The sequence below is a fragment of the Eptesicus fuscus genome, chromosome 2, assembly GCF_027574615.1.
Source record: "Eptesicus fuscus isolate TK198812 chromosome 2, DD_ASM_mEF_20220401, whole genome shotgun sequence".
NCBI classification, from domain to species: Eukaryota; Metazoa; Chordata; class Mammalia; order Chiroptera; family Vespertilionidae; genus Eptesicus; species Eptesicus fuscus.
The window spans coordinates 20,945,341-20,957,384 of record NC_072474.1 but is presented as its reverse complement, the minus strand read 5'-3'; the positions used below and the strand labels follow the sequence as shown (position 1 = coordinate 20,957,384).

Genomic DNA, 12,044 nt, shown 5'->3' with positions numbered 1-12,044 from the left:
CCACTAACCCAAACAACATTCACCAATCCTATCATTATTCCGATTTGACCAATGAGGAAACTGAAGCTCAGAAAAGTTAAGTCTGTGCCCAAAGTCACACAGCAACTGAGTTATAAATAAATCCTCATGCCAATCGATTAAAAAGTAGACTGAAAGGAAGAGGGCACCCACACTTCCTCTAAAGGGGTGGGATTTGACGTCAGACTCCCTGGGTTTATACTCAGCCTCTGCACCCCTAACAGTGGCATGTCCTCGCTCTCCAGGTCTGAGCCAGCCGTGGGTTAGGACTGCTCTCAGTGAGGAGAACCTGAACCCAAGAACCCTTAACTGACAGGACTGGAAGGAGTTTGCAAATTTCTTCTGTGCAGTCCTCCTCTGAGGGACTCAAGCCAGGCCCCACATCTCGCAGAGACCTCCACTTTTAGCTGTCTAATGTCTTAGGAGTCTGTGAGGATTCATTTGAGTAAAGGATTCTGCTCAGGAGAGGCATAGAAGGAGGAGGGAAGGCAGAATCTTGAAAACCACTGACTATAACCCCGTTTCTTCACAGAGTTGAGGATCTGAGGCCTAAAGCAATTATGTGATCTGCCCCAAGTTCCACAGTCATGGAGTTCTCGGGGGGAGGGGCTATGATCAGATTCAGGTGGGCTCCCTCCGTGCAGGGGCCTTTCCACCACACAGGGCTGCTTCCAATGCCTCCAGGGGGCACCATTCCCATTGTATTTTAGGTGAGTGGCACCTCGCTGAGTCCTGCAACTCCAGGGCCTGACAATTACAAAGCTCAAAGGCCCAGGCCCAGTTCCATTCAGAAAGATCACAGTGGTGATAAGAATGTCTTCTGTGTGTTCATATAGGTTGGCAAGCTTTCTGTCAAGGCTGGGCAGTTAATATTTCGGCTTTACAGGCCCTTTAGTCTTAGTCCCACCTTCTCAATTCTGCCTTAGTAGCACAAAGCAGACACGGATGATAAGTAAAGAAATTAGTATGGCTGGGTTCCAATAAAACTTTATTTATAGACTGAAATTTGAATTTCATTTAATGTTCACATGTTATAAAATATTATTTTTTAATTTTATTATATTTATTGAGTGACTGCTTAATAAAGTTATATAGGTTTCAAGTGTACAATTCTATATCATCTGCTTAAAAATATAAAAGCCATTCTTAGCTGGCAGGGTATACAAAAACAGGCAGCAGGCCGAATTAGGCCCATAGGCTGTAATTTGCTGACCCTGGTTCATATGATCAGTTCATATTCTTGTTTCTCTTGAGCTTTATTAAGAGTTATGAAAAGTTGGGAGGGCAAGCATAAAACCCACTTCCTACAAACACATATGGGCCAAAACTCAGAGAGCTTAATTTTATGTCATATTGCCCAACCTCTAAAACATCTCTGCCTCTCCGGAGAAGCCAGAAAGTGCCCTAAACACTCTCCAAAAAGCCAGATTTAAAACAGCCTCTGCTTGAGGCTACCTGGAACCCAAGCCAATCTTGAAAGGTACCGTCACCTGGGTCCTTTCCAGGATTTGTTCCACAAGCATAAGCTCTGTGATGCGCCTTCAGCACATTAGAGCCAGCCTGAGTTCCAGAACACCTGGGCAGATGTACAGACTATCTCACAGGCGTGCAGTTCTCATTTCTACGTATAAAATTGGTCATCCACACTCTCCCATAAACACCAAAGCAAAAGGATCAGAGTTCAACGTTAAGTTTACAGCACAGCCCTGGGCACTAGAAGAACAAAATAAATCTTAGTCCATTCAGGAGTTGGATTTGGGGTGGAGAGAAATGAGTGGGGAGGAAGAGTCTAGGATTTCCAGCCTGGAGAGACACAGGAGACAGACAGGAGTAGGAGTGGGGTGCATTCTAAGAAAGACAGTTGGCAAGAAGGTATAGATGGTGAACCGGGGTCTCCCAGAGGCAAGAAAGAGTCCAGACTTGATGTAAGAGACATTGTGGGTTTTTTAAGGAGAGAAGTGATACGAAGAAAGCAGGGAAATGCATTTTAATCAGCCAGTATTGTATAGGGAGGTAGAGAAAAAGGAGAAATGTCTAAATATTCAGGAGACTATTAAAGTATTCCAGGGGTGAGGTAAAGGGAGCCTGACCCACAGACGTGGCCAATGTCATGTCAGAAAGCCAAGTCCAAATGCCTTTCCGAAGAAAGGGTGGGAAGGCCCAAGAATCACTAGGTCTAGAGGAAGGAACAGAGTGACAGGGACTCAGGCAGATCCAGCCTGGGTGAAAGAGGATGTTGGTAGAAGCAGACTACTTCTTTCTCTTATGAATAATCAGTGTCTCTACTCTGCTGTAATTAACATAAATGTAGCACGCCTATATCAAAATCCCCAGCACTCAAGCTCAGTATAAGCCCTTTCCTTTTTTCTTTTTTCTTTTTTAACTCAATAGTTCTTCCATTATTTTTTTTGGAGCTGTTTTAGTTTCACAGAAAAATTGATTGGAAAGTACAGAGAATTCCCACATAACTCCTGCCCCCACACCCCTACACTCCTACCACCAGCAACATCGCCACCTGAATGGTACCATCAGTGAACCTACACTGACACATCATTAGCATCCAAAGTCCATAGTTTACCTTAGGGTTCACTCCTGGTGTACATTTTTGGGGCTTTGACAAATGTATGGTGACATGTATTCCCCATTCATAGTATCAGACAATGTCATTTCACTGCCCTGAAATCCTCTGTGCTTTGCCTATTCATCCCTCCCACCTCCCAACCCCCTGCTAATTATTGATCTTTTTACTGTCTTCATAGTTTTGCCTTTTCTAGAATGTCATATAACCCTGCTCTTTTTTAAAAATAAATTATCTTATTTTTAAGTTAATACATGCAGAGGTGCAACAATCAAAGGAGAGAGAGAAAGGAATTTCCCTCCCTCTTTCCAACTGCCACTCACCCAGTCCCTTACTACCATTTTCTACCAATTCACATGTACGCAAGTGTTCAAGCAGTGCGTGTGTGTGTGTGTGTGTGTGTGTGTGTGTGTGTGTGTGTGTGTGACTTTTGAGGGGATGTGTTGAAAATGAGGTGTTAGCAAAACAATTAGGTGAAGAGACTGGTAAACATCTGCAACAATGGGAAAGGAATTCTAGTGACAGGTCAGATCTGAATATGTAGATTCAGGCGCCTCAGCCCAGGTGACAGCTGAGAATGGATGAGCTCTCCCGGGGAGAGCAGTGAGTGTGAAGCCTGGAGATCCAGGCCTTGGGGAGTTCCTTTATCACAATTATTCCTTAGAGCCTACTGTGAGTGAGGCCCCGTGGGGAGCACTAGCTTAGACAAGCAAGAGCCAGCACAAACGCAAACGCAGGGGTCGAGCCTTTTTTTAAATATATATTTCCACTGGGGATGTGCCCGCAACCAAGGTACATGCCCTTGACCAGAATCGAACCTGGGACCTTTTGGTCTGCAGGCCGATGCTCTATCCACTGAGCCAAACCCGTTAGGGCAGGGGGTCGAGCCTTTTCCACGAGATCTAGGAGAAGTAAGACAACCCGGAATCTTGGGAATCAGTAAAAAGAGGCATGAGTGAGAGGAATTTTCAGTGGAGTGTGAGAAACAAAACCAGATATTGAATTAATAGGGAATGCATAGTGAGGAAATGGAAGCTAGAAAAGAAACATTTTAGGACAGATCATAACCGTTTATCTAAAATTTTTGGAATCCGTATTTCAGAATTGAGAACTTCCCTGGACTTTAGAAGGTAACGTAGTACACCAACTAGATTAGATTAGTGGCTCACCCAGCAGAGCCTGGAGTCAAACACATAACTACTTCCCAGTGAATCCTGCGAATATTCACACCAAGCAGACAGATAAAAAGCATCAAGTTTCCGCTCCAGCTTTAGAAAATCTTTTTGGTTTCAAGGGGTTTGGGGGTTTCGGAGTAGATATGAGACAGATGAAGAATCTAAGCGGAATTTCTTTTGAGCTTTTAGGTGGAGCACTGGCTGATTTATATACCTGATTTAAAGTATTATTTTGCCACAGTGAAAGCCGCGCATGGGGTTTCACAGTTCTTTCTTAAACTGGACTCTATCTGGCTTGAAGACAGAATTCAAGTCTGATCCTCTTTGGTCCTCAGCGTAGGGCACAGTGCCTGGCACATGGTCTGTGCCGATGATTAAGCTGAGCTGAATTTTCACCACTTCTAATAATTCCTCCGCAGGGGCCTGATCACCAGGCCAGCTCAGCCCGTTCTATAGCCCAACCTTCAGCCCTGTCAGCCCAATCTCTAGAATTACTCCTCTATTGATATGCAGCTGTCGCATCCCATTTCTCTGCTTAAATCCAAACTCAATAGCCATCTGTTTGTTCTGGTATTCTAGCACTAATTGCTATTCCTGATTTTGTTTGATATGTTTGACCTGGAATTTTAGAACTAACTCTTAATTGTGTTTTTATTTAATATAGATAGCACATATAAAGCAAGAGCATAAGGAATGCTATATAAATGCTAATTTTATTGTATTTCACTCCAGACCTCAGAGACTTGCCAAACTTGGTTCTGCCCTAAAGAAGTTTTCCCCTCAGGGGCTTAGGGGAGTTTCCTTTTTCTCCCTAAAACAGCTTCTTCAAAGGTGGGCAAATAAAGAGACAATACTCATCACATGAGCCACATCTTAACAACTGGTCCACCAACCGTAAGGGCTTCAGAGTCTACTGAGTTTTGCACAAAATGAATAAATCTTACGCTAGGCTACGACATTGTTTTAATCCTGCTTTTGTGAACTGAGTGAGCTTTTTGCATTAAGACATACCATCCTAACTGGGTCACTATCACATTATTTAACGTTTAAGTATGCAGTGTGAAAAGGACTATTTTAATTTACTGCTTTTTGAAGAATAGAGTTATCGTTACACAAATGTGCCATTAACCAGTAGATAATTGGTACGGCTTATAAGGCTCCACTGAAATTTTTCAAGATAAGCTATTCCACTTCCAGGAAGTGTCTGAAGTTATTATATTAATGAGATTTCAAATCCTATAAGAACTAAGTCATCATCAACATACATAGCAAAGGAGTAACTCTTATGACTTATGAATCATCCCATTCAGGGACCACTGAGTCACCAGCTTGGTTCCTATGCTCTAAACAGCCAAGCTGGCCCCCATGCCACATGAGAGTTTAGTGCTTCTACTGTCCAGGGTCTTAATTTTGAACTTCTTACCCTGACCCATTCCTCAGGCCACATACCATGCAGTTCTCGTGATTTCTAGCTTTTTACATCATTACTCATTCTTCCATTTCTGGTTTCTCTCTCTTCAGATGTGGCCCTCAGATTATCCTCCTAGCAATGACCTTGGCTCTTTCTTAGCCTATCTATGACTGAATGAATGAATGGGTTTTATTTTTTATTCTTTCTTAGTCAGTGATTCCATCCCATGTGCTCTTGAAACAGTCCAAGAGGTTATATGTGTCTGCAATGTGAACAGCATATTTGGTTTTCATCACTGAGGACAGAAAATGCTTGCCATTTCAGGAATCTTTATATCTTTAATGGCTTGTTTAATAACATTCTTTGTAACCCAAAGCTGGTCTTGGAAAATTACTAACATTCTCCATTTGTGGGGCATGGTCAGGCCAATAAAATGCCACCAATATTATTATGAAGTCTCCATTGATATTATGTTAAAGAGACTTACCATATTAAGAAAAATATTCTATTATTCCATATGTTATCTTGCATGTGTTACCATGAGTTTGAATGTGCCTTTGCTATCGCTGGCCTTTAGAAAACCAGATAGAGACCACAGCTATAAAGACTGTAGGAATTGTACAAGGACTGAACTTCCCCTCTTTGTTCACACTGAGGTGGAGGTACAAGAAAGGGTGGTGGGGAGGCAGAGGGTGAGGGCCAGAGGATTGCTGGAAGTAGAAGCCAGGTCAAGGGTCAAGGTTCAAGTAATTAAAGTGAAAATCTTGAGCAGGATTCTATGATGAGACACCAACACCTGGTAAGGGTTCAGATGCTGAAGAGCTACAATTGGACGTAACCAGTAACAGACAAGCAAGCCCTGGCATCCAGAAAACCATGAAGATGACCGGGAAGTCAGCAGAAGTATGTCAAGGTCAGGAATTCAGGAAGTCATGAGGACTCTGTTGAGAGAGATGATGGTCAAGGGTTTGGTTAAGAGTCAGATAGCACCCTAGCTGGTCTGGCTCAGTGGATGGAGCATCAGCCTGCAGACTGAAGGGTCCCAGGTTCGATTCCAGTCAAGGGCACATGCTTGGGTTGTGGGCTCAAACCCCAGTGGGGGGTGTGCAGGAGGCAGCCGATCAATGATTCTCTCTCATCATTGATGTTTCTCTCTCACTCTCCCTCTCCCATCCTCTCCTAAACCAATAAAAATATATATTTTTAAAAAGAGTCAGAGCCTATGCTCATATCCATCCTATATAATAAAAGGCTAATATGCAAATTGTCCCCTCGACTGGGAATTCAACCAGGGGGCAGGGCTGGCTGGCCAACCTCCCATGGCCCCTCCCCCTGGCTGGCCCCACCCCGATCAGCCCCCAGGATCGGGGTGGGCCAGCCTGATCCCACCATGCACAAATTTGTGCATCGGGCCTCTAGTCTACTACATAAGTGATACTGGGCAAGCCACTCATCTCTTTGAGCCTCAATCTTCTCATCTGAAAAAAAAAAAAAAGTAGTGTGTACCTGCATAGGGTTGTGAGAATGAAATGAGGCAATGCATTTAAGGTGCTTACCCAAGCACCTGGCACCTAGAAACCCCTAAATAAATAGTAATCAATGTGACACCAATCATCAAGGGGTTGAAGTAATAAGAACACATGAAAATAATTGCCATCTGACTTCTTTTTCTGTTTCGTGATACAGCAGGCCTGGGGACCTGAGCCTGATGGGTCCTGACCCTGAGGCATGAACAGGAACATAATTTCCCCTCTTGAATGAGAGCCCGTAGCTACAGGGGAATCCTGACAGCTGCCTGAAGCTGGGTGTGAGAACAGCTCAGCATTTAAGGAGGTCTGTCTGGAAGACAAGTTGGCAGCTTATTCCTTCAACTAAATGGTCTCCATGTGACACTGACTCAAGCCCAGACCACCAGCAATCCAGGTGATGTGCCTGTGTCATCAGATTAGTTTTTCTCATCTGTACTTTGGAATAACACCCTTGGCTCACTTGGAGGGCTGTGTAACCACAGCTTCATGAAACTGGCTGCTGAAAATGTGATGCTGTAGACTTTGTCCCTCTTTCTGCCTAATGCCCCTTTCTCTGGACCTTTGGGCGCTTATCAAAGCCAGAACTTCTCCAGAGCAACTGGTGTGTGTTACTCTCATGGAGAGTGTGATTTCTCAACATAAGTCCAGTTTCCTCTTTGCTTTGACCTTTAGAATCTCATAACTAAATTTGGATGCCTGAAGCAACTATACAAGCCCTTCAGTTATACAGTCTATCTATCTATATATAATAGAGTAATATGCTAATTAACCGGGACTCTGTAACAGTCACGACCATGTAGCAGGCGGTGTGTGGGGGGGGGGGGGGCCCCACAGCTGCCAGGGGACAGGAGCCCGTGGTGCCTCCTCTGGAGTTGGGGAGCTAATGACGGACGGGCTCTGGTCCTCCTCCAACAGCCCTCTCCAGCAGGCATGAGGTTGCTGAGACCCAGGCTGGGCCTCTGGCCACAGATCCACAGCTTTGGAGACTGACTCTACCAGGCCCCCAGGAGGCCATGTGGCTGAGCTGCAGGGTGCCTGAACCAGGTGCCCGTTCAAGACGTGAAACAGAGAGGAGGTGGGAAAGGAAATCCAGAGAATGGGATGTGGGGGTTTATGACTCACTTCCTTTGGGCTTTGTCCTTCTTGGCCTCGGTCCTTCTCTTTCGGGCCTGGAGTGCAAGCACTGCAGAAGAGAGGGATGGATGAAGGCGGAATGTGGAAGAAAGGAGGTGACCCAGGTGAGGGTGAAGACCTAGCAGCTGCAAGAGGCCCGGCTGCAGGGCCGCCTGAGCGGCAGCTCCCAGGCAAGCACCAGGGCTTCGGCAAAGCTGCTGGCCAGGAGGCGAGTGGCCCAAGGGGTGCAGAGCAGCGCCAAGGCAGGGTGTACCAGAGGGCGCTCGGGCCGGGGCAGGGGGCCGGCAGTGGGGATCTGCCTCACCCGCAGAGAGTGAGGTTCTGCAGTGGCCCCAAGATGCGTGTGGGCCCAGCGGGGAACAAGGTGGAAGGACGCCGAGTGGACCCGCAGCCCTGAGGCGGGGGTTGAGGGGCGGCGCCACCTCAGTGGAGGGGCGCCACACTGCCGGTACCCGACTGCTGCGGTTAGGAGAAGCTCCCGGCGCTAACCCAGCCTCGCCCCAGCGGCCTGTGCACTTGACAGGCAGCGACTCCTGCTCCCGCCTTGGCCCAAAAGGAAGCCCATGTGCGCCCTGCCCCACAGCAGTGGCGCACGCCCGCGTGGTGAGTGCGAAGCCCACCACCTGCTCCAGAGAAGGGGGAGCAATAAAGAATGGGGGGGCTGAAACCGGTTTGGCTCAGTGGATAGAGCGTCGGTCTGCGGACTGAAGGGTCCCAGGTTCGATTCCGGTCAAGGGCATGTACATTGGTTGCGGGCACATCCCCCCGGTAGGGGGTGTGCAAGAGGCAGCTGGTCGATGTTTCTCTCTCATCGATGTTTCTAGCTCTCTGTCCCTCTCCTTTCTGTAAAAAGTCAATAAAATATATTAAAAAAAAAAAAAAAAAAGAATGGGGGGGACGGGGAGAGGAAACAATGTGGAGCATCGCGATGAAGAGGTGCTTGAGAATGAGGCTCGGAAGCCTGAAGGGGAGGTTTGTTCTGTTTGGCCCGAGGCTGCCCCTTAGGAAGGGCAGAGAGCATGGCTGTGAGGGCTCCCTGGCCTCAGTTTTCTGGTCTGTAAAGTGGGTTAAGTGTGTCCCAGTGCCTTCGCTGACCTTTGAAGGCCAATTGAGACACTGTATAAGGAAAATGAGGGCTTCCTCTCGCCAGGCGTCCTCGTGGGAGTGACATCGTCTTTAAACCCTGCGTGGCAATCCCTGATGCACCGCCGTGGTGCCCAGGGAAGACAGGGCGACCTGGAAGTCCAACCACTTCCTTAAGATCATCCAACTTTTGGATGATTATCCAAAATGCTTCATTGTGGGAGCAGACAATGTGGGCTCCAAGCAGATGCCGCAGATCCGCATGTCCCTCCGCGGGAAGGCTGTGGTGCTGATGGGCAAGAACACCATGACGCGCAAGGCCATCCGAGGACATCTGGAAAACAGCCAGCTCTGGAGAAACTGCTGCCGCATATCCAGGGGAACGTGGGCTTTGTGTTCACCAAGGAGGGCCTCACTGAGATCAGGGACATGCTGCTGGCCAACAAGGTGCCAGCTGCTGCCCGTGCTGGTGGCATTGCCCCGTGTGAAGTCACGGTGCCAGCCCAGAACACTGGTCTGGGGCCAGAGAAGACCTCCTTCTTCCAGGCTTTAGGCATCACCACTACCATCTCCAGGGGCACCATTGAAATCCTGAGTGATGTACAGCTGATAAGACTGGAGGCAAAGTGGGAGCGAGCGAAGCCACACTGCTGAACATGCTGAACATCTCCCTTTCTCCTTTGGGCTGATCATCCAGCAGGTGTTTGACAATGGTGGCATCTACAACCCGGAAGTGCTGGACATCACAGAGGACACTTGCATTCCCACTTCCTGGAGGGGGTCCGCAATGTTGCCAGCGTAAGCCTGCAGATTGGTTACCCAACTGTTGCGTCAGTACCGCATCCTATCATCAATGGGTACAAGCGAGTTCTGGCTTTGTCTGTGGAGACTGATTACACCTTCCCACTTGCTGAAAAGGTCAAGGCCTTCTTGGCTGATCCATCTGCTTTTGTGGCTCCTGCCCCTGTGGCTGCCGCCACCACTGCTGCTCCTGCTGCTGCTGCAGCCCCAGCCAAGGCTGAAGCAAAGGAAGCGTCGGAGGAGTTGGACAAGGATATGGGATTTGGTCTCTTTGATTAATTACCAAAAAGCAACCAGCTCAGCCAGCTCTATTTGAGAAACAAGGAAATAAAGGCTTACTTCTCTTAGAAAGAAAGAAAGAAAGAAAGAAAGAAAGAAAGAAAGAAAGAAAGAAAGAAAGAAAGAAGAAGAAGAAAAGAAAAGAAAAGAAAAGAAAAGAAAAGAAAAGAAAAGAAAAGAAAAGAAAAGAAAAGGAGGGAAGAAGTGAGAAAGAAAAGGAAAGGCAAGCAACACAAAAGGAAGATTGGAAGGAACCTGTAAACCTATTGTCACTTAAATAGGGAATATAGTCAATTGTGTTGTAATGATGGTATGATGCCAGGTGGGTACTGGAAATATCGGGGAACACTTTGTAAAGTATATGATTGTCTAACCACTATTTTGTAACCAATATAAAACCTGAAACTAATACAAAATAATATTGAATGTAAAGAAATGAAAATAGGAGTGAAATTTTTATAAATTTCAAAGTTTAAATAAAGGCTGTAAAGGAAGGAAGGGGGAGAATAAAAATAGTGTTTTTCATTTTACCACTTTATTGTCTTTTCAGTACATGTACTTTTATATTTTTCTAAGTCATTATCTCATTTGATGTTCAGGGCAACTTAAAGACAAGATAATTATTCCCTCCACTGTTCAAAGAAAGGAAATCTTGGTTTCTGGCCCCAATGATTCAATCATCACACCCTTATTGTAAAGCAGGGTTAGTGAAATTTTCTGTGAAGGGTTATATCTATACCAATAAAAGCCTTGGGGGCCATCAGGCCAGCAAGGGAGGGCAGTTGGGGGCTATCAGGCTGGCAGGGGAGCAGATAGGCATCGATCAGGCTGGCAGGGGAGCAGTTAGGGGGCGATCAGGCTGGCAGGAAGAAGTGGTTAGGGGCAATCAGGCAGGCAGGCAGGCAGGCAGGCAAGTGGTTAGAAGCCAGCGGTCCTGAATTGTAAGAGGGATGTCTGACTGCCTGTTCAGGGATCAGGCCTAAACCGGCAGTCAGACATCCCCCGAGGAGGTCTCAGATTGGAGAGGGTGCAGGCCGGGCTGAGGGACATCGCCCCCCCACACACACACACACCGTGCACGAATTTTGTGCACCGGGCCACTAGTTATAATATGTTTTTGTTAGCTTAATTTTAATATTCTACACTAAGGTCCCTGTGGACAAACCCAGCCTGCTGCCTGTTTCATTTGACTATTGTCTATGGCTACTTTTGTGACACAAACAGCACAACTGATAGTTGTAAAAGAAACAGAAAGACTGCCAATCCCTGCTCTCTAGACTTATTTTCTTCCAACCTTGTTCTCTTGATTTTTACCCTGTTGTGTGTTTTATAAACTGCCTCAAATCCATTTTGGAAGAAAACAGGTTATAAGCAATCAAACATTAAAGAGAGGCCATCAGAGGGGAATGCGGGGGGAACAGGAAGAGGGTAAAGGGGGTCAAATACAAGGTAACTAAAGAAGGCTAGACTTCACATGTTGAGCCCACAATAGAGTATACTGATGTGGAATTATAAAGTTGTACACTTGAAATTTATATAATGTTATAAACCAATGCTACCCCGATAAATTTAATTAATATAAGAAATAAATACAAAGAGAGGCCAGTGAGTGGGCCATCTGATTCACTATAGTTATCAACAACACCCATACACACACATACACACACACACACACATACACGAGATTGTGTGCAGGAAATTGGAACAGCTGTCCCTGATGTATGCACAGATAGTCTACCCCCATGTATGGAGTTAGTCAGAGCAAAAGGCATCCCCACATTATCCCATACTGAATTTCAGTCCTGGCCTTGAGGATTCCTCTCTCCCAGACCTCATTAAAGTTGTTCTTCTCCACAGCTTTACAAAGTTCCTCCAAATAACGAGTTTTCAGCAGGTCCCACTAGAGGCTGAAAGCAGAAATCTTGGGCTGGGAGAAGAAAGGGGCAAGAATGGAGGCTAAGGAGCCTGGGTGAGCCGGAGGCCACTTTCGATCCTTCCCACTCAGCACCAGGCTTGACATGGAAATTGGAGCATGA

The 12,044-nt window shown here is 46.4% G+C and overlaps 1 pseudogene; it reads left to right on the top strand.

The window, feature by feature from the left end:
• The first annotated feature begins 9,046 nt into the window (after positions 1 to 9,046).
• LOC103292638 (60S acidic ribosomal protein P0-like) lies at positions 9,047 to 10,047 on the top strand (annotated as a pseudogene).
• Positions 10,048 to 12,044: the final 1,997 nt, after the last annotated feature.